Below are 25439 nucleotides of genomic sequence, written 5' to 3'. Positions count from 1 at the left end.
ACTGCTCAGCACGAGAGGATGTTACTGTTTCAGTTTCATCTGAAACACTTTACTGGTTTAAAAAAAATAAATGGGCATATATCCATTTTATCCATTTTTTCCTCACACTGACTGAGCTAACATTTTCAGAATTGACACGGTCAGCCAATAAGACACGAGTATTTCCACGTGTTTTCCTGTAAACCCGGTCTGATTGGACTGGTCTCCGTTCACTGAAGATATAAAGTTACAGACTGTGTTCTTTTACTGACGTTCAATTACGTAGTGACAAACTACTCCAAGTAGGGAATTATTCAGGGCTAAAGAAAAAATCTTCGGGGCTACAGACCCCAATTCCCATGCCGGGATCGAGTATCCCAACTCTATTGCACTGCCGCCACATGATTGGCTGATTAGATAATTGCATGAATGAGGTGTTCCTAATAAAGTGTTCAGTAAGTGTATGCTTGATAACTTTCAAATGACTGAAATCTCAGAGGTCAATGACAATGAAAAACCAAAAAAAATAAACAATTCAAATGCAAACAATACAAAAGGTACAATATAAATTTGTTGTACAGCTTACAAAAGAAAGCCTTAGAAGAACTGGGATTTCACCATAATTCCCAACTGCTGTCCCAACAGAAATTACACACAAAGTGAGAAAATGAACACTTAATTATAGCTTAATTAGCACAATTATGCATTTTAATTGCCCCACAAATGGGTAGCGGTTGTCAGGAGAGCTGAACCATCTGTGATGGTTGAAAATTAATACCTTATTATATATCTTCAAAACTCCTCTCTCACTAATCATTTCATTTTTATTACATTGTAAAGTTTTCTTTTTTTAATTACAGTCTATTAGGAACGTTCTAAGCAGTTAAGGAGCTGAATGCTGGTTGTAGCAATTGTATTTAGACAGAGACTCAGTGGGGGATGAGAAAGTCATGGCCTGGTTTGAGAAGTGAGAACACTGCAGTGTGTGAGAGCAGCACAGCTCATAGGAGACTGATGCTGGAAGCAGGATGTCTGATTCTAATGATGTACTAGCGACAGTCGAGAAAGCTGGAAATAAGTGGGAGTGCTTCAGTAAAAGCCTCCAAAGTGAAGTGCATACATATATTATCTTGGTTTTGATTTGCCTCCCTTAGATCAGGAAAAACAGGGCATATCCAAATGTAAAAGCACAATGCTTATAAAATGAATCTGCACTTATTGACCACTTTATTAGGAACACCGTTAAATGTATTCATGCATGCAATTATCCATTATTAATGATCTCTGTGACTTTGACAGTGGTATGATTGTGGTTTGGATCGAATATTTCGGATACTGCTCTTCTGGGATGTCTCTAGAGTTTACACAAAATGATGTGAAAAACAAAAAATATCCTATGATCAGCAGTTCTGCGGTCTGATGGTCCTGATTTCTGCTGCAACATGTAGATGGTAGGGTCTGAATCAACAACAGTAAATCCATGAACCCAACCTGCCTTGTGTCAAGAGTTAAGGCTGGTGGTGGCGGTGTAATGGTGTGGGGAATGCATTCTTGACGCACTTTAGGCCCTTTAATACCAACTGAGCATCATTTGAATGCCACAGCCTATTTATCTGTGTATTGTTGCTGACCACGCCTATCCCTTTAGGGATAATTTCCCATTCTTATAATGACCGCTTTCAGCATCATAATGCACCATGTCACAAAGGCATCTCAAGCTGGTTCCATGAACACGACAATAAGTTCAGCGTCCAATAGAGAATGTTTAAAATTTTTCCAATGGGAGATTCGTAGCCTCAACATGCAGATGACGACCAGAACTGAGGCCTATCTAAGAGTGAAGTAGGGTCCTACCCAGTTTTAATATGGTGTTCCCTGTAAAGTGGCCAGTGAGTGCATGTATCTCTGTATAGTGTTTCTACCATGCGTATTAATTAATGTGCATTAATTTAAGCTATAATTTAGATTGCTGCCACTCTACACTGTTACAGGCTACGTTCCGAGAGGGAGCCGAGTGTGCGGCTTGTTTGCTGTCTGATATGTCACACAGATCGATAGGACTTACTGCAGGGAGTGGATTGGCTAACAGCAGAACGGAAGATGATATTGCAGAGTAGAGGGCTAATCAATGAGAAGTCTTGAACTTGGGAAACCCTTGTCATGTTTGTTAATAAACTGCAAGCTTTTTACAGAAGGAATGGGCGGTAACGCTTGAAGGTGCTTGTCTGTATAAGAGAACGTAGGCCTGCATTTAAATCTAGTAGCACACAGCACAACATTCCTAAATCTATTATTTACATTTTGTCATCACTGCAGTTTTTATGTGACTTTCAGTTCACCTTGGCAGGATTTCACATCATGTGTGTGAGGAGATGATGTGGATTTCAAAGTCTGGCTCTAAAACTTACCACCGTCTTTTTTTTCTTCTTTGTTGACTCTGTCTGGATTGCCGTCTACCTAATGGCTCATTTGCATTATCGATAAGCTCACCCTGTCACCTCTAACATAGACTCCTAAAAGAGAATAATTTTATGCAAATTAGATATTGATGCCTTAATGATTAATTGGCTTGTGAGTGTCATTAATATGCAGTAGTTGTCCCGTTATATGCATTTCTAATGACTTTGTATCACTCTGCTCAAACAAGGGGGAGGCTTTGATCAGGCTTTTTAGCATGTTTGTGCTGGGATAGAGAATTAGCTGCTAGCTTTAACGGGGAACGGCAGGAAGGAAATAATTAGAAGTTAAACACTCCAGCGTCACTCTAACCACACGCAGTATTTATTTTCACAAATAAATACTTTTAATTAGTGTGTTACATACAATAACTGACAGTATCAAGTATGAAATGACAGAAGAGCTATTTCTGTTTCTCTACAGCTCTTTCTCACACATGTGCACACACACACACACACACACACACACACACACACAAGCAGGCAGATTGAGGCGGACTGGCAGGCCGCTCATCCATCTTCCTGCGAGACAGGTCGAAGTGGCCGGTTTTGCCCTTTTGATTCACAGATGGGCTGAGTGTGGCAGCCGTTTTAATTTTAAATGAAGTGGAGCCATAAAGTTTCTCGCAGACCTCTACTCCATCATCCCTCTCCCACCCATCAGCACCTATCAGCGCAGTCTAAAGAGCTGCCACTGGCCCCTACAGTACATGACTTAACACTTATTCAATAAAAGCACCCAAATTCACCCCAGATTGATCACAGCAAATAAAATCTCCCTCTCTCCTCACTTTCAACCCCGGAACATAATTCAGCCACAAAATGTAACATTTGAAACTACAATAGCAGTGTTAAATATTCCAAGTGCCAGGCAAATGGAATAATATATAATCATATAAAAGTCTCCTTTTTCACCATCAGACACTTGAACTGGCTGGAGGTTGGATATTGAGAGGATTTTTTTTTTAAGCACTTTGCTTCATCATTACGTTTCTCAGTGCCACATTGATCAATGTGTTTTGGCGTTTAGATCATTTAGCCCCACTGAGAAAAAGTATGAATTCATAAGACACTCTATAGTGGTTCATGGTCCCTAGTGAATTTTACTATCACACCTGGATCTATTGTCTTGTTAATGATCGCCTGTATACAGTCCGCTCTAGAATGATTGCCACCCTTCATAAGCATGAGTGAATGTAAAGGTGTTTATGAAACGCACATGCAGTGAGTAATATTTTGAACTGAAATGTACATGTGATGCTACATAGTTTTTGGTAACTCCTAATCTTATTTATTAATATATTATTTAATGATTCATATTTAAGAGTTGATCATTAAAGAAAAGCATCTTGGACATTTTGTCCAAGATTTTGTGCACAATAATTTAAGCTTCATGGAAATGGAGTATAATACTTCTATTGTAATAGTTATAATAGTATAATATAATGTTGAAATTTCACATCCCCAGGAATCAGTTCAAACTTTGCCTCTTCTTTAGGTAGGTGGAGAGAGAGTTGTATTTCACTGTCCCAGACTTTTCAATCTTTTTGAAGTCCCTGCTGATGCTTAATGATATCTAACTTCTTGTGTGTTTTTAATATCCACGATCTGATTTGTTTAGGTTAGTTGCATCTGTCTTCTTTGTATTGAAAGGTTTCCATGTTTTTCCCCATTGTAATGATTGACAAAGGTATTACATCAGTGACATGTGTGCATGCAGATTTGGGCAAAGGCACCAATATAAAGTACTTATTTTAATTATATGTATTAGTTTATATATTGCATATCATTAATTTTGCCACACATCTTTTTATTTAAAATACTATTATTAAAAATGCTTAGGATTATTTTATTAGTGGAAAGTTTCTCCAATTTGAGTGAAAAATTTAAATCATTATGTATAATGTTTCCATCCATCCATAAATCCATCTTCAGTACCGCTTATCCTGCACAGGGTTGTTCGGGAGCTTGGAGCCTATCCCAGGGAACTCGGGGCACAAAGCGGGGGACACCCTGGACAGGGTGCAATCACACACATTCACACACTACAGATAATGACTGACTGCCAGTCAACCTGCAATGCATGTGTTTGGACTTGGGGAGGAAACCCCCAAAGCATGGGGAGAATATGCAAACTCAGCGTACACAGGGCAGAGGCAGGATTCAAACCCCCAACTCCCTAGTTCATAGCTGTCGTGTGATAGAGGAGAACCAGCTAGTGGGTGGGATTTGTTTAATTTTGTGTCTTTGGTCTGCAGGAGGAAAACAGAGTACCCAGAGGAAACCCCTGAAGCACGGGGAGAGCATGCAAACTCCACACACACAGGGTGAAGGCGGAAATCGAACCCCCAACCCTGGACGTGCGAGGCAAACGTGTTAATCACTAAGCCACTGTAAGCCACCCTATGCCTGTACTGACAGTAATTCCTTGATTAACCTTGATTAATGTTTTATAAATACAATAAATGTGTTTACTGGTATACACAGGCATTTCAGAAGATCCAGTGTTGCTTCTGGAAAAGCTCGAGATGTCACACATGGCATGTATGTGACACAAAATGTCCTGAATTTTGCCTTTCTAATGCATGTGGGTCAACCTGAGGCAGTGACCTTTACTTAGTCTCTGTCAGGGTGTGTGTGTGTGTGTATGGAGGGCAGCAGCACTGTGTGTGTGCGTGTGTGTGTGCATGTGTTTGTGTGACAGATAGATGAACCCAACATGCTTGTTTAACCCGTGTCTCCAGGAAGGTTAGAGAAGGACTTGACCAGGTGAGAGACAGAGCACGCATGACACAATGACTGCTGTCCTGTCTGATTGGCCTGACACTCTCACTCATCCTGATGTACAGCGAGCTGTCTGTCTGTCAGTCAGCAGTGTGTGTGAGAGTGAGAGAAGGAATGAGAAAGGGGGGCACAGAGAGAGAGAGAGACAAAGACTGACAGCACTTTGGCAGCTCATGTCACCCATGACAGTGACACTTGCGTGACATCATGTATAGTACAGACATTTGTGTGTGTGAGGTTGTTTGTATGGGCTTGTTAGGTGCAATAATCTGTGCTTGTGTCATCCTATACGTTGTTGGAATTTTCCACCATTTAGCCATGTCATGTTGTCACTATGTATTGATTTATTACACAAAACATTCCGTTGGAGGTTAGTGAGGCCTTATGTAATAATCTGAAAAACATCTCGCGTGTGTGTGTGTGTGTGTGTGTGTGTTTTCATGTAAGACACAGTTAGAGGAGGGCACAGACATTGATGGAGCAGAGAATGGCAGATGCTGCCAGTTCATGTACACGGCCGTTTCCTCTTTCCACGTGCCCTAACTCAAACCCTCGCTGGCAGATGCTCAACAGTGTGAGTCCAGTCTAGATTTTTGTAAAATTCGGTTATATTATATTATATTATACAAGATAGAGAGTAACATCAGATTACCCCATTACTGAGAGATGATCCAATTAAAGAAGCTCAATAAGCTCCATTTATTTAGAAGAAGAAGAAGAAAAAACCCTCTTAATTATGTAGTTAACAAAATGGTAATTCTAGGTGAATGGGATGGTCTCTATGTTTAATGTCAGCAGATGCTGTCATGGAGCCATCACAAGATCTCAAGCTGATAAACTTCTTTTTTCCCCCCTCTTTGGGACTGAAGCACAAGACAGACAGCCAATTTCTAGCTGCTGATGTGATTGATAAAGCCTCAGTGACAGACTGGAGTAGATCAGGCTTATTTGCTTTGATACATATAAATAGGAAATTAAGCAGCAACATTGTCAGGGCTAATTAGCAGAGAAAGAAGTGGTGCCTCATCTGTCTGACATTCTGAGATTCATGTAAAATTCTATTGTCAACTCTGTCACACACACACACACACACACACACACACACACACACACACACACACACACACACTCACTCCTTACTATCCTTGTGAGGACCTTGTGTTGATATAATTATTAATGCATCTAATTAATTAACTTTATTCCTAGACCTAAATCTAACTGTAACCTTAATCTCACTAACCAAAACATGACCATTTGAGTCTGTTAATTAAAATCAATCAATCAATTATTTATTTATTTAAATAAATTATTTTATTTGTGGGGACCAGCTAAATTAATTTTTGTAGAGTGTACAGTTTGGAAGAGAGATATTCTACTGCCTCATTAATCTTCTATACATTTTCTTGTACTTCTTATAATAGTAATAATAATAATAATAATAATAATACATTTCATATGGCATGTTACTGAATCAGTCCATACTGCCAAAACCGCTTGATTTTTTATATTTGTGATGCAATTTGCAGAGTTTTTTGTGTTTTTTTTTTTTTTTGCGGCAAACTCCTTGGATTGATGAAATTGCAACTACACAAAATTACTTTGCATGGTCTTTCGCAGTGAAGTTTGTTGGTAAATGAGACCTTTTAGCTGTACTCATATATGACGCACACGAATCGAAGAGGGCTTCGACTGAATACGCATTACGATGATGTCACATGACTTGGCCCAAATTTTGAAAAATCGGAAGCTCTTCCAAATATTTCGGAGTTTGCATGATTTTCCGTTAATTTCTGTGATTGCAAAATCGTGAAATGCTGCAGGGACTGAATATTCAATTATATATATGATCGTTTTTATTATTTATATTATTTCCCTTATATATAATATATTAGCTTTTTTAATACTAAAATCTTGATAAATATTATCCATGTATTTAGCATTAATAGCTAAAACATCTCTCAAATCAAATTTATAATGGACATATTTAGTGGGAGCAAGCACTGGAAATATGAATTGTTTTAAATAGGATTAATTTAAAAAACAAACAGGTTTGTTTGAGGTTTGAAGCAGGCTACAGTTCAGGTCCATGGGATTAGTGCACTATCCAGGTGAAGGACAGCGAGTCCTCCAGCAGCTTTGTCTTCAGTACTTTACCTGATTCGGTTGGTTGGTTCTCCCTGACATCGAGACCTCACTTGTTAGCAGCACAAGCGAGCGACATGAGAGCGAGAGCGAGAAAGTGAAAGAACTGGGGAGAGCTATAAGTCATTACCCGCTGGAAATAGCACATCACTGAAAAGATAAGCGCAACAATGAGTTCCCATTCCCTGATAAGTCTTGGGGGTTGCCGTGTTATTTCCTCTCTCTTATATATATGGTTCCTGTTATTGAATTTAGCTCAGGATAAATAACAGTGGTGGTGAGCTGTCCAGTCACTCGTGCTTCCTCACTCATATTCTCTCATTCTGGGCTTTTGTCTCTGCCGTTATAGCATGTGTGTATGTGTGTGTATGCGTGTGTATGTGTGTAGTACTGGCCCATTGCTACATGTGCGTGTTACTCTTCTTGTTCTCATACTTTGGTAGTAGAATGCTACATTTAGATTGTTTCCCCGAATTAACTCAGTTAAATTATTCAGTGTTTTCCATAAGCTTCTTATAAGATAAAGATTATATATGATCATGCTCGTGAGCCAATTTGATTTCATTTCAGTCTACCACACACGGCCTAAACATCAAAATCCATCTACGTGCCATGCAACAGCTTGAGACTCTCCTGTGTTTTATTGAATCGACTGTCAAAGCCGTTCCTCGTCACTGTGTTTGATTAAGAAACGATCCATTAAGTGTATGGAAATGTATGTATAAGAAGTGAATTGATCCCGGCGTCAGGAAGCTATGATGAAAATAGGACAGGAGAGAAGGACCTGACCTATTGAAGACATACTCAATGCTATGTCACTTTCCTACCAGGCCTAATCAGTTAGCTTCACGTGACGACCTCACGGAGAAGTCCATCTACTTTACACTCCTTTTTCTGGGCGTGCGGTCTCTTTAAACGCAAAGCGCTGGTCCAAATGTTTTCGATTTGCATGTATGCATGATCACATCAAAAAAAAAAAAAAACCCCGATAGTGTGGCAAAAGCTTTTTTTTATGGCGTCTATAGACCACTCAAAAAGAGTTGTGTGAATAAAATTCATAATTAATAACATTAAGGTCTAATGAGCAGCAAAGAGACATTATGAAAACTCCCCAATTGCGTTAATATATCCCACTACACTGAAAGGAAAGTGCTTCCACGGTGTTTAGATACTACGGATGGGCTAGATTAGGCTGATTTAATTTGACAGCTCCCACACTCATCATCATCGGAAATGACAGAGCTTCTTAAACGTGAAATGCCCTCTGAGCGAGCAGGGAATCCAGCTGCACTTTGATACGCTAATCGTTTTGGCTAATTAATTGAATCGTTAATTTACAACACAGCTTCATTTTTAATCGACTGCTATTGGATTAAGACAGTGCTACTTCTAATGCCGGGCGACATTAATGTAAGGGCTTGTAGAAGCTCAAGCATTTTAGGCTTTGGGTTTGTCTTAAAGCAGACTGTAGCATTTTTCCCCCTAGTCTGACTCACTTTTCCTGTTCGCAAAAAGCTGTCAGGTGCTTAGCAGATGTTGTATGTGTGTGTGTGTGTGTGTATGTGTGTGTGTGGGAGAGATCACCAACTGTGCCTATCATTTTCTACAGCAGATAGTACAGATGTGCTACAGGTGTAATACCCATAAGTTGATGTCAGTCATTCACTTCTCCAGGGTGCTTTGGCCAAAACTCAGTTATGTTGGGCTTATGGACTTGTTTCTGACATCTTCTGTGTTTACCCCTCCATTTTCTACTGTGAAAGAAAGAAAGAAAGACTTTCATCTATTCTTTAATTGGTGCCATTTCCCTGATATTATTACAAAATAGAAGGAAGAGTAATTAAGGGGCAATTAGTAACATAGCCAATCCTAAAAGCATCCCTGCGTCTGAATTGGCATACTATCCGTACTGAATAACGTCCGAGATGAGAATTAGTGTGTCCCAAATCGTAGTATGTTGAAATGACTATCCCAAAGGTTCCTGGATGGTCTACTATTTCCGGTAGCGTCACGAAGTGTGGATCTGTGGACACTTTTTCAGCTAATTTTGCCCACAACTCGACGGTGTGACGGTTTTCCTCGCCGAATTCAAGGATGCATTTTTGAGAGGTGTAAATGAAATGTGGGAAACTAAATGAAGGGAATGATAAATCATATAGTATAAATTATATAAGGAATAATGAATGAAGAAAAGCCGAAATGCAACGACGGGTTTGTTTACAGTGACAGTATTTTCTGTTTCGGGTAACAACGTTATTTTCTGTTACATTACGTTTGCATGTCCCAGTACTTCCATACTGTTTTACTACACTCTCAAAAGTATCTACTTTTGCTTCACAAAAAGAGTACGTACTTTTAGTACACAGTATAAGTATGCCAATTGGGACGCAGGGCATGATTTTTTGGAGTTGGGAGGAAACCCACGCGGACACAGGGAGAACGATTGAAGCTCTGTACAGTCATGTAATTCGAGCATAGGATTGCAGCAGTGACTCTGGCGCTCTAAGACACAAAATCATCTTTTCCACAATCACAGGAAGTAAAAAGCCTTACACAACTGAACCTCTGTTTTTCTTTTTTTTTTCTTTTTTTTCTTTTTTTTGCTGGAGACTGACCTACCGTGTTGATTTCCTTTATTATTCAGTGGTAATGCATGTTACCAACGCTGAAAAGTATTTAAAGACCCGGGGTTTGAATCTGTTTGGAACTTTTCCCAGCACGCACTGTCTACAATGCCTATTGTGACAGGTTTTGAACACTGAAGGCTCTCAGTGTATAAAGTATTTCTTACATTCTGTTGGATGACTGTAAGGTTTTAACTTTGCAAATTCATAACAAATCAGTTAGTATAAAAAGGTTTAACAATTCAATTCAAGTGGGTTTTATTATCAGTCTGCTGTATAACTTGTATACACTGGAACTAAATGTTGTTTTGCCAGGGACATGGTGCAACACACAACAGTATAATACACAGGCCTAGATAAAGTGCAAATATATGATAGTGTGAGATGAGTGCCAAATATACAATAAATACACAGGACGGTAAACACACACAGGACATTGCACACGAACTAGACAGGACAACAGAACGATATTGGATGGATTATATGGCATGGCTGAGAAAGAGCTGTATAGTCATAGCAGCCTGTATCTAGAAACCGTGAAACGTAAACTGTATACTCAGCAATCAAGCAGTTTATCTGGCATGAAAGCTTAAGGTTAGGTTTGGGTAGGGGTACTGTTCTTCCCTTTTCTTATAATCATTGGTATGACATTAAACAGAATCCAACTACATCATACACAGCTTGAATTTATGTGGCTTTCACGTGAGATCAGGTTGCTCAGTTACTCTTAAAACCTCAGCACAATGAAAAAGGGAGTTTATAGGAGTTGGATTGGGGTGGATGGAGGAATAATATGATTGTGTGTGTGTGTGTGTGTGTTTTAGGAGGGGATCCATTCAGGGCTGTGTGGAAAATGACAGAAGCTGTGTGAGATAAGCGATGCTGTCAAGCAGGACAGCAACAAAATGCCCCCATCTTCTTCCCCCGATTTCCATCACCCCCCTACTGATAACAATTAGATGTAATTGGACAGTCCGGTGTGGCTTAGTGCTCCGATTGTCGGCTCACTGTGTGAGCTGCTTCCACAGACAGTGAGGGAGATGATGGCTGATTGAAGGAAAGTGAGGGTTAGTTAAGCTCTCTGCTGCATCTGTGCTTCTCGGCAGTGCCAAGGACACACTTTCAACCAGGTTCCCATCTCCTCCTGCTGTCAATTACCAGTCTGTACCAATACACATGATGTATATACGTGCATCGTGCAGAAACAGTATAAAACAGCTTAATAGTATAAATGGTACTCAAAGTCGAATATTATTTTCATCCTATCAATACACTCATATGTAGTGAAAAGAAATATGTTTTTATTTTCACCATACAACAACACAGGCCATGATACAAATGCTTGATTTTGCTGTGGCTTTTTTTCTCTTCAAAAACTGCAATGCGACTTGCGAAATTTTTTGTTTTTCTTGTGGAAAACTCCTTGAATTGGTGAAATTGCAATTGCACGAAATTGTAAAAAGACACAAATGCAGAAAATGAACGGTGTCAAATATCAAAGCTTCGTGCTTTAGCATATTATAAACCCACATTACTGTTAATGATCTGCACATTCTTACTGTAACTTTTTCAGTGATGTTTCATTTTTCTTAGATTAACTGCATAAACATTATATACTGTACATACTTACTTACTTACCTGTGCTGCATGTAGGGATGAAGCTCCAGCAATGAGATGGTGAGTTCAGCTGTTTGTACACAGTGGAATCTGTAGTGAGGACAATGGGTCACTAAGGTAAACTCCTTAAACTTGATGCTAATAGCATGGTTATGTGCCAAAATGTGATATAAGCCTGACCTTTCCAGTGGATTCTGGAAGTTTACGAATAAAATATCTAGATGATGATGAAGAAATTTGGGCCTAATTTTGAAAGTGAGAATGTGGCAGTACTTTCACACCTAATAAAATTCTCACTGATAGATAATGAGCAACCGATATATGAGCAAAAGGTTTTTAAACAATTAAAATGAGGTTGTTGTTTTTTTGGTCACTGCTAACAGGCATTGGCCATTTTGATATGCTACCTTTTACAGTGAAACCCATGAGTATTTATACCTCCTATCTGTGTATGTAAACCAAACAGCTCTCATAAAGGGCTTCACTGCCACATTAAATGCATAGTTGAGTTAAATTAGGTTAGCTCTTTATAGCACGAGAGAAAAACAAATGGACAGAGACGCTGCTTTATTTTTTCACTGTAATAACTTCAATGCATGCCTAAATCAATGGGGCTGGACTGGAGGCAATGATATTAGCCTAACTGCTGGGAATTAAATATAGTGATGTGAGCTGGGACTTGCTGGAAGAAAAAAAAAAAAAGATTTGCATTGTAGTAATGACAGCTCATTAAGGGCAGTGCGAGACCTATTGAACAGCACTCCATAACGCTAAATTATAGTTAATCCAATTGCATTCTGTGGAACAAACCTAGACTTTGTCTCTGCACTGGATATACACTGGATTTTTTTCTTTATTCATTACAAAACATATTGGACTATATTTTACATATATTTTGCCAAAAGTGCATTGGTTATTTCAAATTTTTGAGATGTAAATTAGATTTTTGATTTACATCAACACACAAAATAGAACAGCCACTGTAACATGAACTGTAACGCAGTGTGCATGGACTGGAATCATGTGTTACAAACACTATAAAATATGTACGCTTTTGTAGTAAGTTTACAATTATAATAACGATAAATACGAGAAGGATTTAATGCCTGTGAATCACTTACATGATCCGGATGTTAATAGTAAAGATGCAGATATGAATAGGTGATTGGAGAGTATGCCATCAAATCACGTTTCCTCTTAGAAAATTTATTTTTAAACAGTTATGATCCTCCTTCATATGATTAATTGTTTAATTCGTAACGCACTAACTCTCTGTAAATGTTTGCCAAATGCAGCTTAAGACAGGCCATGTAAAACGCCCTCACTAAAGTACTGTAATTTATGTGTCAGTGGATTTTTTATATTTATTCAGGACTGGACAACACTTGCTGGCCTGTTGTATTGGTTTCATTCTGAATTTGAAAGCTGTGGGGTTTTTTCCCCCCCGTTTTTTTTTTTTTTTTTTTTTTTAAACAGGCTGTACCTTTAGTGTGTTTGTCATTAGGCGCAGATTGTTCCACAGGCACCGATGGGACAAGAATTCAAAATTTATGATCCGTGTGTACACTTCTTCAATCCGGCTTAACTACAGGAAATGCTACAAGCACTTTTGTTGCTATTTCTGACAGCATCGAACCGAGCTGTTGCCAGAGCCACCAGGGGGTTGACTGGTACCAAAAACACGGCTCTAATGAAGCAGCCTTCTGCATGGCCATGTGTGTTTGCGTTTACTGAAGGCAGTGGTGGTGGAAAGTGAAGTTTGTCTTCCTCACAGTAGGCTACTCCCTAGGTATGTTTCTATTACTCCCAAACCCCTTGTCGCTTTTGAGGAGCTCTCCCTCCCATTTTTATTCCTGTGTATAGGTGTGTGTGTGTGTGTGTGTGTGTGTGTGTATGTGTGTGGGATACAGTGCTGCATATGCTCCTTTATGAATTCTCCCTGTAAATAAATTAAGGCCGGCATCATTTTCCTACACTACAGTGAAGTGTTTGTGTTGCTGGGGGGGAGTGGGGTGGATACCTGTTACAGCACTCCAGTCCCCTTTTTTTAAACTTTAATAATCTCCAGCTGTCAGGGACAACCTGACCTGCCACTTCTGCTTATAACTTGTCTCCTAGGCATGAAATAATTAAAGGTGCCAGCCAGAGACCGAGTCACTGCAGCAGGCAGAGGCTGAGAGAGAGCCAGGAAGGCAGGGACATTATTAGATAAATAGCCCTTGAAATGGAAAGTGTGCACAAAGCAAGAGGTGCGATTTCCAGGGCCCTGGCCCCATCCTTCTCCTCGAAGGTCCCTTGGTAGTGCTAAAGGGGACAGATTGGGAGACCCAGGCTGTCAAGTGCCCTGACACGGTGAAATGATCTACTATCTCTACGTCCTCAAAACCTACACTCACTTAGTCTGTATGGGTTTGGAAAGTGGCAAATTGGCAGAATTGTGCCACTCCTGTCTCTTAATTGCTTAGTTAAAGCATGGTTAATACTTTGTTTGTATTTTGACAAATTGAAGTAGTTCGGATTTTTTAAGCTGATGATATCTGTGGTGTGTTCAAGTGCATAGTCTGTTGAAATAAAGGACAAAACAGTTCAAATTATGCTTTCGCACCTGAATGCTCCGATTGTAATAGATAAATGCTAGTCTGATGACAGACCTATATAGACTTAAATATTTGATATATACTTTATACTACGCAAAACATTCCTATAATGTTGATGTCATTAAATCAGTTCTGCGATATTGAACAACTGTCTCTAGTTTTTCGTGGCAAATAGTTGGTTAAAAAATACACTTAAATTTTTTTGGATTTTTTTTGCAAACAACAAGTAAGCAAAATCGGGGTCGAAGCCATACCAGTGGCTTACAAATAACAGGAACTGACATTAATGGACATTAAATAACAAAAAAGGAAGTCGGTGAAAATAAATAAAAGAAAATAAAGGCTCTGTACACCTTCAGTATTTTTAGGGCATACTTATTATGCAAAAAAACACAAAGCAGATAAATACTTTTGCAATTCTGCATTAAAAGAGACAAAGGACATTTGGGAATAAAAAAACCTTATCTAAGAGAAGGACTGCGTTTATGACTTCCATGAAACCATTTAATGGTCTTAAATTGCAATGCAAGTAGGCTGAAAAACAATGTAGAAAGCCATTTTTTGGGTTTTACATATTAACCCAAATGTTCAGTGAATTGTTGGGTCCGAGTCCACGTTTGTCGAGTTCGAGTCGAGACCAAGTCTTTAACCAATCGAGTCCGAGTCCAAAAGTGGCCGAGTTGGACTCAAGTCCGAATCCTTAATGGCCAAGTTCGAGTCTAAAATGTAATAAAATTGAAAAAAGGGTTAGGGTTAGGTTAAACACTGAGCTTATATTTAATTTAGGATTTTAACCTTCACAAAACAATGGCAATATTAATGTAACAAAAAATACCACTATTACATCTTACCATTGCCATTAAATATTTTTATTTCATGTCATCAGCACCTCAAAAAAGGGGATATAGAGGTATATGTAGAACTTTTACTATATTATAAGTGTATGAAAATACAAATGAACCTGTTTTGTTATTGTATCACACTATATTGTGTCCTCCAGTTCGAGTTGATATTTCAGTGATTTGATGCGTCTCTCCCACAGTTATATGGTCTGAGAGAGAGAGAGGACAGAGTAGAGTTACATTTAGCAGCAGGTCATAACAACAAGCTTCATGCTTTATTACTGCTTTTAATCTGTCTATGAATGACAACAAACTCATTTCTGAACACAGCTCTGATCTTGTAGCTTTTTTCATTTTAATTCCTAAAATGAAAAAACAAAAAATCCCTATCAGCAGGGTTTATGATATTTACTACATTAAGAAGTACATTTCACATTTTACATGAAATTCAAGACTGGAATCACCAAATGCTGATGTTTAGGGGTGGGAGATATGACTACAATCTTATTTCACCATAACGATATGTTTTCTCAGGCAGGTCTATCAGTATTCACGTAAGAAATACTACGGAAATGAAATAAAGCAATTAAATGTAAAATAAAATCGACTTCACTGTATGACATGTACAGTGATTCTTATTAAATTTACTGAAGTGATTCAGTCAAATGAGTGAGTGAGTGATTTTCTCTTTGTCTTTTGTTGTTTGATTAACATTAATGACACAGACAGCAGCAGGTTTATTAGACTGCTGTCACTTTAAGACCTAATGCACAGATCCATTATACTCTATTGACACACCTAGGGACAAAATCATAAATGAAAATTTTATATTCTGAATTTATATGTCCACTGTTAAAAGTGCTACACAAATAAAACCAAATTGAATTGAACCTCTGATTTTTCCTCAACATTCACTTAAGACATAACCGACTGTGTTTGCATGAATACTCAGCCAGACCTGCATTTGGACATGATGTGTGTGTATATATTTGACCGTCCAAGCGTAATAAGCTGCTAAGAAGAACTCAATTCGGTACTCGCACGATGAGGTGGCTTTCTGTGTGCGCGTTTCAAGCGTGTGCACAGAGAAAGCCTCCTGGTCCGGCAGGGAGATGTTCATTCATTTCTTGTTATCTTAATTTTATGTTGTTATTTATTTTTTATCTTTCTTTTCATGTTACACATGACACGGACTCGACTACTCGGAAAAATGTCCAAGTCCAAAATGTCCAAGTACGTGTCAAGTTCAAGTTAATTGGACTCCAGTCCGAGTCTGGGATCGGGTACCCCAACTCTAGTAAATTTGCAGTGTAAATGACAAAAAGTACAAGGGAGTATTTCAAAAATGAAATCTATATTTTAAAAAAATGATTAAAAGCATAAGTGCAAAATAATATCCATCCATCCATCCATCCATCTTCAACCGCTTACTCCTTTTCAGGGTCACGGGGAGCCTGGAGCCTATCCCAGGGAGCATCGGGCACAAGGCACTGTGCACCCTGGACAGGGTGCCAATCCATCGCAGGCAAGATAATATTAAAATTGTTATTCTTTTTTTTTTTTTTTACCTTTGCAGAGACAGGAAGTTAAAGATATACAGTGCCCCCCACTAATATTGGTCTTTATTGTTTAACCTTTTGATCTTTTGTTAAAAAAATTCACAAAAATACTCTCATGGATATCAGACAATTGCAAACACAACACAGGTTTATTAAAAAAAAATCTTTGTTAAATATAGGTGTGAAACAATTATTGGCAGCCTTTTAGTCAATACTTTGTGCTACCTTCTTTTGACAAGATAACAGCTCTGAGTCTTCTCCTATAATACCTGATGAGGTTGGAGAATACATGGAAAGGGATCTGAGATCATTCCTCCATACAGAATCTCTCCAGATCCTTCAGATTTCAAGGTCCACACTGTTGGACTCTCCTCTTCAGTTCACCCCACAGCTTTTCTGTGGGATTCAAGTCAGGTGACTCCATATGGCTACCGCTCTGTGTGCGCCAAAACCACCTCTGTATTTTGCTTTCAAAATAGGAATAAGAATCTTAAAATAGGAATCTTGTCAGCTACTTGACTGCAGCTCACACTGCATGACTCGATCTCTTGACACAACAGAGAAAATCACATCACAAACGTGCTCACACATTATACCTTGCAATGCTGCTGAACACAATGAGTGACTGTCCAATGTTAAATTCCACTAACAGGGATGCAGCAAGTAGGGGTGTGAGGGTGCTGCAGCAACCGCTAACATAATAATAATATATAGATAAACACACGAAGAAAAACAAACTTAAAAAACACAACACAGGTTTACAAAAAAAATATCTTTGTTAAATATAGGTGTGCGACAATTATTAGCACCCATATGAATTCAAATGAGAAAAATATATTTGTATTATATTCCCATTGATATTTAAAAAAATTATATTTTAGTATACTTGGGTGACTAGGAACAGGAAATTGTTTAACCATGACTTCCTGTTTCACAGGGGTATATATGAGGGTAAATATGAGGTAACACAGAGACCAAATTGACTTCATATTCTTCAGCCATTCATAACAATGGGTAAGACCGAGGAATATAGCTGTGATGTGCGGCAAAAGGTTGTTGAGCTTCACAAAATAGGAAGTGGCTATAAGAAAATAGCACAAGCATTGAAAATGCCCATTTCCACCATCAGGGCAATAATTAAGAAGTTCCAGTCAACTGAAAATGTTACGAATCAACCTGGAAGAGGATGTGTGTCTATATTGTCTCAACACACTGTGAAGAGGATGGTTTGCGTCTTGGGGTCAGAAAGTCTCCAAAACTACAATCCGAAGTCACCTACATCAGCACAAGTGGTTTGGAAATGTTTCCAGAAAAAATCCTCTACTCTCATCTGAAAACAATGTCAAGCGTCTTCAGTTTGCCAGACACTACTGGAACTTCAAATGGGATCGGGTTCTATAGTCAGATGAAAGCAAAATAGAGCTTTTTGGCAATAAACACCAGAGGTGGTTTTGGTGCACACAGAGAGGTAGCCATATGGAAAAGTACCTCATGCCCACGTTTAAATATGGTGGTGGCTCTTTAATGTTTTGGGGCTGTTTTTCTGCCCGAGGACCTGGTCATTTTGTTAGGATATGTAATAATAATAATATCAACATATCAACAGATAGTAAATGAAAACCTGACTGCCTCTGCCAGAAAGCTTAAAATCGGCCGTGGCTGGATCTTCCAGCAGGACAATGATCCAGAACTTACATCAAAATGGTTTACTGACCACAAAATCAAGGTCCCGCCATGACCATCTCAGTCCCCTGACTTGAAACCCACAGAAAACCTGTGGGGTGAACTGAAGAGGAGAGTCCACCAGTGTGGACCTTGAATTTTGAAGGATCTAGAGAGATTCTGTATGGATGAATGGTCTCAGATCCCTTGCCATGTATTCTCCAACCTCATCAGGCATTACAGGAGAAGACTCAGAGCTGTTATCTTGGCAAAGGGAGGTAGCACAAATTACTGACTAAAAGGGTGCCAATAATTGTTTCACACCTATGTTTAACAAATTGTTTAATTGTTTGATATCCATGAGAGCAGAATATTTTTGTTAAATTCTTTTTAAACAAAAGATCAAAAGTTTAAACAATAAAGACAATTTTTTCACAGCCTTCTTTGCTCATATTTACCAAGGGTGCCAATATTAGTGGAAGGCACTGTATTGTGGAAGGCTTGACCTAATTTAATAGGTCTTTCTCTAGGCCTAGGAATATACATACATGCCACGCAGATATTTAAAACTCAAGTTAAAAGCTCAGAAGAACAGGGTTAACTTAATTGATTCTACTCTATAACTACTATCTGTCTCTGTCTCTCTCTCTCTCTCTCCCTGTCTCTCTTTCTCCCCCTCTATACATCCCTCCCTCCTTTCTAAATATTTACCACCCCTTAACCACGTTTACAGATTCATTTGCAGCATGCGCGCCTTTATTGACTGGCAGTGAGGCTGATTACTGAAGCAGTCGGGCCCATCGCATGACGTTCATTCCTCAAGCAGCAGGGCCTTACCCGAGAATAACAATCCTGTCAAATTAACCACGGGGGTCTAAATTATTCAAATACTGTAAATCCTCCCTCTATACCACTTTCCCTGTGCATAATTTGTCTTTTCATTGTTGCCAATTTACTGGCAATACTATCAATTAATGATGCCAGCGCTCTCTAAATGGTGCCGGGGAAAAATGTGTCAACACGTTGACTGGTTTGGAGGAGAGGAGCTGGCAGACGGCGGATTTAACGTCTGCTTTCATTCATTACCCTGACACTTCTACACTCTTCTATCTCCCTAGGAAAAAACAGCATGATTATATTAGCTTTCTCTTTTCCTGCTTATCTCCTCAGTGTTAAGTAGTTTCATTGTGCTTTGCAAGGTGTCTGATAGTGTTAATATTTCTCCCCTCATAATTGAAAGAATCTTAATGGAATATAATTACAACTGTGTATAGTTTCATTTTTGTGTTCTGCATGGTATTGTAGCGGTTCCTTGGGACAATACAGTGAAGTAAGTACATAAATAAATAAAGTGACATATTGCGAGGGTTGAGAAAGATTATGGGTAACCTAATTACGTCTTTATTGATTCAAATTTTTATTTAGCTTTGAGAATTGGTTTATGCTGTTCTTCTAATGACCCCATCAGTTACAAGATAAATAATACTAATCAAGATATGATTAATGTACGAATATATGCTAATGCCTGCAAAGAATAAACCCGTGTCTCAATGCGAAACACCAGTATTATATTAGTAATAAGAACCAGTGAAGAAGAAAATATTTTCACTTTTTCATGTCATGTGTTACTTTATTTCCCCATTATAGATGAAATTACCACAGGCAGAATTTATATGAATTCAGTCTGCTTTATTTCGATAATAAATTATACTAACAATATATTTGAGTTAATCCTTAGTATCTTAATACTTGAAATGATATTAATTTCTATTCATTCTAATTGTACACAATGTTTTGATTATTTAATTCCCTATTAGTCAGAAGGATACTGTGTATTTGACATAATTATAAGATACAACTGCATTAGTTCCCAAGCGTATTTGTGTATTATTTTAATAAATGGAAAAAAGAATGTGTATGGAAAAATTAATGTGAACATCAGTTGGTTTTTCTTTTACACCCATTTTACAACAGTTCACCCTTTTCCACTCTTTTACTACTGACACTGTGCTATAAAAACATCACAACAATGAGAGTCTATTGAAAAAAGATAATTGTGGTTCTAACTCGTAAAATGTCATATTTGCTATAAATTCTGTTGTCATTCAGCAATCTTTCCCTGGACTCTCCTTGATTGGCGCTGATTCCGTATGACAGGGAACCTTGGCGGTTATTCTTAGAACGCGTTTACATACATAAGTGTCACACCCCTTCTAACCACCAAGGGCAGTGAATATCAACAGGATAATCTATGCCACAATGAAATGAGGACCCAACCCAGCTTAGGACTGACTAGAAAGGTGTTCAGAGATGACTGCTACACACACACCACTGGGAGAGGCAATGTTAACCAGCACAGTGATGTCCAGGTAGCAGCAGCGCAGACTGACAATGAGGAGAGATGACATGACATGTAGACTGGCATGTAATGGTATGGATGACATCCATCACCCAGTAGGCCAGACAGGGGAGCTCCATCCCTGACAGATGAATAGTTGATCTGATGATAGAATACCCCTGTCCAGTCCAAATAGTACCATAGGGCAAATAGTACCATACTGGGCGTAACAAGGTTCACTATTATAGAATGCTGTGAGGTCAGTCAATGGGTTAACATAAGTGGGTGATAGGACTTTGGGCAGAAACCAGGGTCACTTCAGAAACATTATTGCCACATTGTTGCCACTTCAAGCTTATCACCAATTAATTGCCTTCTTCCACTCTGTTTGATAAGGTGACAGAGAGCAAAGTCAGTCTTTAGAGAAACCCAGTTCAGTTTGGCATGCTGCATGGGCTCATAAGAAGCACAAGGGGAGATTGCATACTGGGGGAGTCTGGGAGATGAAGGCTTCAGAATGGTTGTGAGCTTTCTGTAAGATGCTATCCACTGTGCTGTGATGCTCGCCAATGTCTAAACCTCCTTTAATATCACAATTCACATTCAATTACAGAATCAACAACTTCAGCTTAGCCATGATGCTATGTCACCCGTATGCCTTGAGAGAGGTTAAGATGGAGAGTCAAGTATATAAATTTCTCAGTTTCTTACTTAGCATATCAGTTGCTGTCGGACATGAAGTAACTGCGATGAAGATCCGAATGGACTGCACAAATATGACAAATTACACTCACTTCAGCAGAAGAGATGATGGAAGGGACACAAGTACATGGCCAATAGATAAAAACAAAAAAGAGAAATGTTATGGTTTATCTGTTAGTTTCTCTTTTTAGTACTGACATTTGATGACTGAGATGTAATCAAAATATGCAATATCCCAGACATACAGGGCTGTGAAAAATCGAAATACAACATAAAACAAAGGCAACCTGAGTAAACACGCAATACAGTTTTTATTTATTTATTGAAGCAAGAAAAAGTTATCCAACACCTATCAACCATGTGAAAAACTAATTGCCCCCTTAAACTTAAAATCTGGTTGTGCCACGTTTAGCAGCAATAGCTGCAAAGGCCACTCCTAAACTGTATTTATTTTTTATTTTTTAGCCAATCAGAGCTGGATTTACTCCTATGCTTTGGATCATTGTCTTGTCGCATAATCCAGTTGCGCTTGAGTTTCAATTTACGGACTGAAGACCGGAGAATTCATGTTTCCCTCAATTACTGCAAGTTGCCCAGGTCCTGAAGCAGCAAAGCATCCCCACACCATCACACTTCCACCACCATGCTTGATTTTGTGGAATTCTGTGTTTGCTTTATGCCAGATGTAACGGGACCCCTGTCTCCACTTTCAAGCAAGGATAATCAAGGTGTGTTTTGGCAAAATTCAGACGAGCATTAATGTGCTTCTGGGTTTTAATCAACTTCATGCTGTTGAAAAAGTTCAGGCCCGGTTGCGTCTGGTCCAGCTGAACCCCATTATGAATGCAACTTCATAGATTTGGGGAATTAGTAACTGTTGGGGCAAAAACATTTTCTCAAAGGCCCAGTTGGTATTGGATAACTTTTTTGCTTCAATAAATAACATGATCATTAAAAAATATATATTTTGTGTTTACTCAGGTTGCCTTTGCCTTTGTTTTTGCTTAGATTTTGTTTTAATTTCTGAAAGAATTTAATATGAGATTTAGTATGAGTCCATTTTTTCACAGCAGTGTATGTAATAAAACTATCTTATTAATTCTTTACTTTAACTGAGCTCCATTTCATTTATATAGTAATGATACTCAGTTATTCTTAGTTATTAACACAAAATAAACATTAAGATAAACATTATAATAAATAAAATGAATTCTGAGAGTGAACATGAAACTTATTTTGACCCCCCAACCCCCCGCCCCCAAAACTGTAGTATGTTTGCTTAAAGCAGTAAATGATTTGACACGTGGGTGGAAATTTGAGGCCCATCTGAGCTGAGTAGTGCTGATATTTTGCATCAAAGTGCAGATTATGAACACTGAAGTTAATTATGAGGGAGAAGCGACCTGCATTAAACTGGCCTTGGGGCAAATCCATTTTTTGCAGAGCAGGGCTGTCTCATGTAGTTAAGGGAGGTAAGCATTCACTCTGAATCCCAAAGAAATTCACTTTTGATGATGTTGTTTTGTGCTGTCTAGATTTATTAGTAGAGTATTACTGAAGATAATCTTACCAAACACTATCATCGTGAACTATGTGAAGATATAATATTTATTAAGTCCTGCTGTAGATTGAATCCAAGAAGGAGAGAAATCTGATATTAACTCATTTTACCTAATCTCTAAAATGGCACATTGTAATAATGCAGTGAAAACTAATCAGATACATATTAAATGTAGCATTAAGGACTTTCTAAACATTCAGAGAAGGCTATCTGAAGGATAGAACGATATGTGTGGAGTAAATATTACAGATATTTAATTTTTAAGCAGACTCATCATGCTTTTTTTTTTTTTTTAAATATTATTTTCATCAAATATTGTAGCAAATCTTATTTCATTATTAATGTCCTTTTTATTTTCATAACCATGAAGAGATTAACCAATGATCTCTTCCATGAAGTGAAATCAACCAATCATGTTTTTCTTTCCAATAGGTGGGACTAATTTGTTGGATTTCATAACTCCAGGGCTTATGGACTGCCAAGGTACATGCATAAATCTCGACTGAGGTTTACATAATCACACACTTTAGTAAACGTACGTGTCAGGTCCATAAGTATTTGGACAGCGACACAATTTTTCGTATTTTTGCCTCTGTCATTCCTAGACGGTTGTTGCAATATTTTTGTGAACCCCGTTAGATTAAAGCTGAAAGTCTACACTTCAATCACATCTTGATTGCTTAATTACGAAAATCAAAATGGGTCACTGTCCAAATACTTAAGGACCGGACTTTAAATGCCAAAGAAATCAGTCCCACTTTTTTTTCACGCTGTTAACTTTATTTAAATTATAATCTATAAAGATTTCTTGATTGTGCAACCTGTAACTTCAGCAATCGTCTCCCCCATTCTCCACATCTCACTGAAAGACTTGTTGTCATGATAAAAATGCATTCTTTTGTTGGTTGTACGTTTGGGATTCACCGGATGTGGACTGAATGGATGGTTGTGACGTGCCGCAGCCTCAACTCTTTCGTGATGCGTGCAGTGTGAATTCAGCGTTAGCTCTGAGAAAGTAGGTCAAGAAACGAGCTAGTAATATTAGTGTGTCTATTAAAACAGAAATGAAATCGATCACACTGCTGCAGTGGCAGGTGCAGTCCCCACAGACTTGCTTGCAAAAGTGCTGTTGGAGGAAAAAATGGAAATAATTAGAAATAGTCAATCAGTGCTACAGTTACCATCGAATTATGCTATGTTCGGATATTCAAAGCTTTTTTTTTTCTTTCTTTTTAAAAAGATTTTTTACAACAGAATATCATGCTGAATTTTTTTTGTGGCTGTTTTTGTTGTCGAAAACTATTGTCTTCCTTAAGTGAGGCTGCATGCTAAGGCTATGTAATGAACGATCTCTGTGATTTAACATACTCTTAAAAGCAGCATGTAGAATGTACTGAAGGTTTTGTAATAAGATGCATGGTTTGCTACAGATGCAAAAAGATTAAGAGAATGACTCTCAAATGTCAGACTTTAGCGTTTCATAGACTATACAATTTAAGTAGCAGTTTCACAAAAATATCATTATAGAAGGCACAGGTACAGAAGAATCAACACTTTTAAACTCATTATGAAACCCAGGTTGTATAAATATGCAAATTAGAAGCGCCCCCACTTCTCCACACACCAATCACTTCCTATGGTAAACTGTTGTTATTTGCATTTGCATACTTGAACATGATATACTCTAATACACTCTTTTGATGCTGCAGTAATATCTGCCACATGATCATGAATAAATCCAGTGAGACTTTTACAAACTGTAGATGCATATGTGCGTTCTGTATTACTGTCTTTGTTTCACTATTTTGACAGGAAAGATGAGTTTTCAGGTCCCCGTTCTTCTTTTTTTTTTTTTTATTCGAAAAGAAAACTTCCATCCGTGTAAAGAAAAGTGTGTGTATGAGTGTGTGTGTAAGGAGTTTTCTGGCTGGTGAAGCTGGTGTATCAAGCCTCTTGTTTTTCAAGTGACGGCTCAGTGAGATGTAACATGTGGTCCCCTCAGCGTGTGGTCGGCCTCATTTCTGGAGTCGAGCCAGATACACTGTTTAGCATTATTACTCCTGCTGAAGCTCGGCCAGAATCCCTCCACTCCCAGCTGATAGCGCTTATCAATATTTTACTCTAACAGTGGGACAATTCAGGCTCGCACAGGTGAAACATTGTCTGTTTAACTGTGTTTAGGCTTGTTTTGTGTCGTACATGCTATGCATATTAAGAAAAAAATATTATCTATATAATATATAAAGTCGTTTCATTGTGCATAGAAACAATTAAGGAGTAGTTTTACTTTACCTAGGGCCAAAGAGTTCTTTAAAACCATTGGGTTTAAGTGGTGATGTAGTAACGTCAAAATAAAACATCCTTGTACAATAATTCAGTCCATAAAGCATTCCGCAGTGGGTTTTTTTGTCATTGTTGTGGCCAAAAATGCTTGATTTTGCTACGGATTTTTTTCAAAATTAGCGATGCAATTTGCAGAGGACTTTTTTTTTTTTTTTTTTTTTGCAGAAAACTACTTGAATTGGCAAAATTACAATTGCACAAAATTGTTTTGCAGTGATATTTGTTGGTAAGTG

General features: G+C 38.3%; 1 long non-coding RNA gene across 2 annotated transcripts in view; it reads left to right on the top strand.

Moving 5' to 3' along the window:
- The window catches only part of LOC108274757 (uncharacterized), a 47865-nt gene that overhangs the window by 9630 nt on the left and 12796 nt on the right, over positions 1-25439 (top strand). The window contains exons 2-3 of one of the 2 annotated variants that reach the window (XR_001814543.3): positions 4694-4828; positions 23296-23346. This is a non-coding gene — a long non-coding RNA (uncharacterized LOC108274757). The remainder of the gene's footprint in view (positions 1-4693; positions 4829-23295; positions 23347-25439) is intronic. The other variant, XR_008397890.1, reaches the window with a different exon arrangement.

The sequence above is a fragment of the Ictalurus punctatus genome, chromosome 14, assembly GCF_001660625.3.
Source record: "Ictalurus punctatus breed USDA103 chromosome 14, Coco_2.0, whole genome shotgun sequence".
NCBI lineage: Eukaryota > Metazoa > Chordata > Actinopteri > Siluriformes > Ictaluridae > Ictalurus > Ictalurus punctatus.
This window is presented reverse-complemented; position numbering and strand designations above follow the sequence as displayed.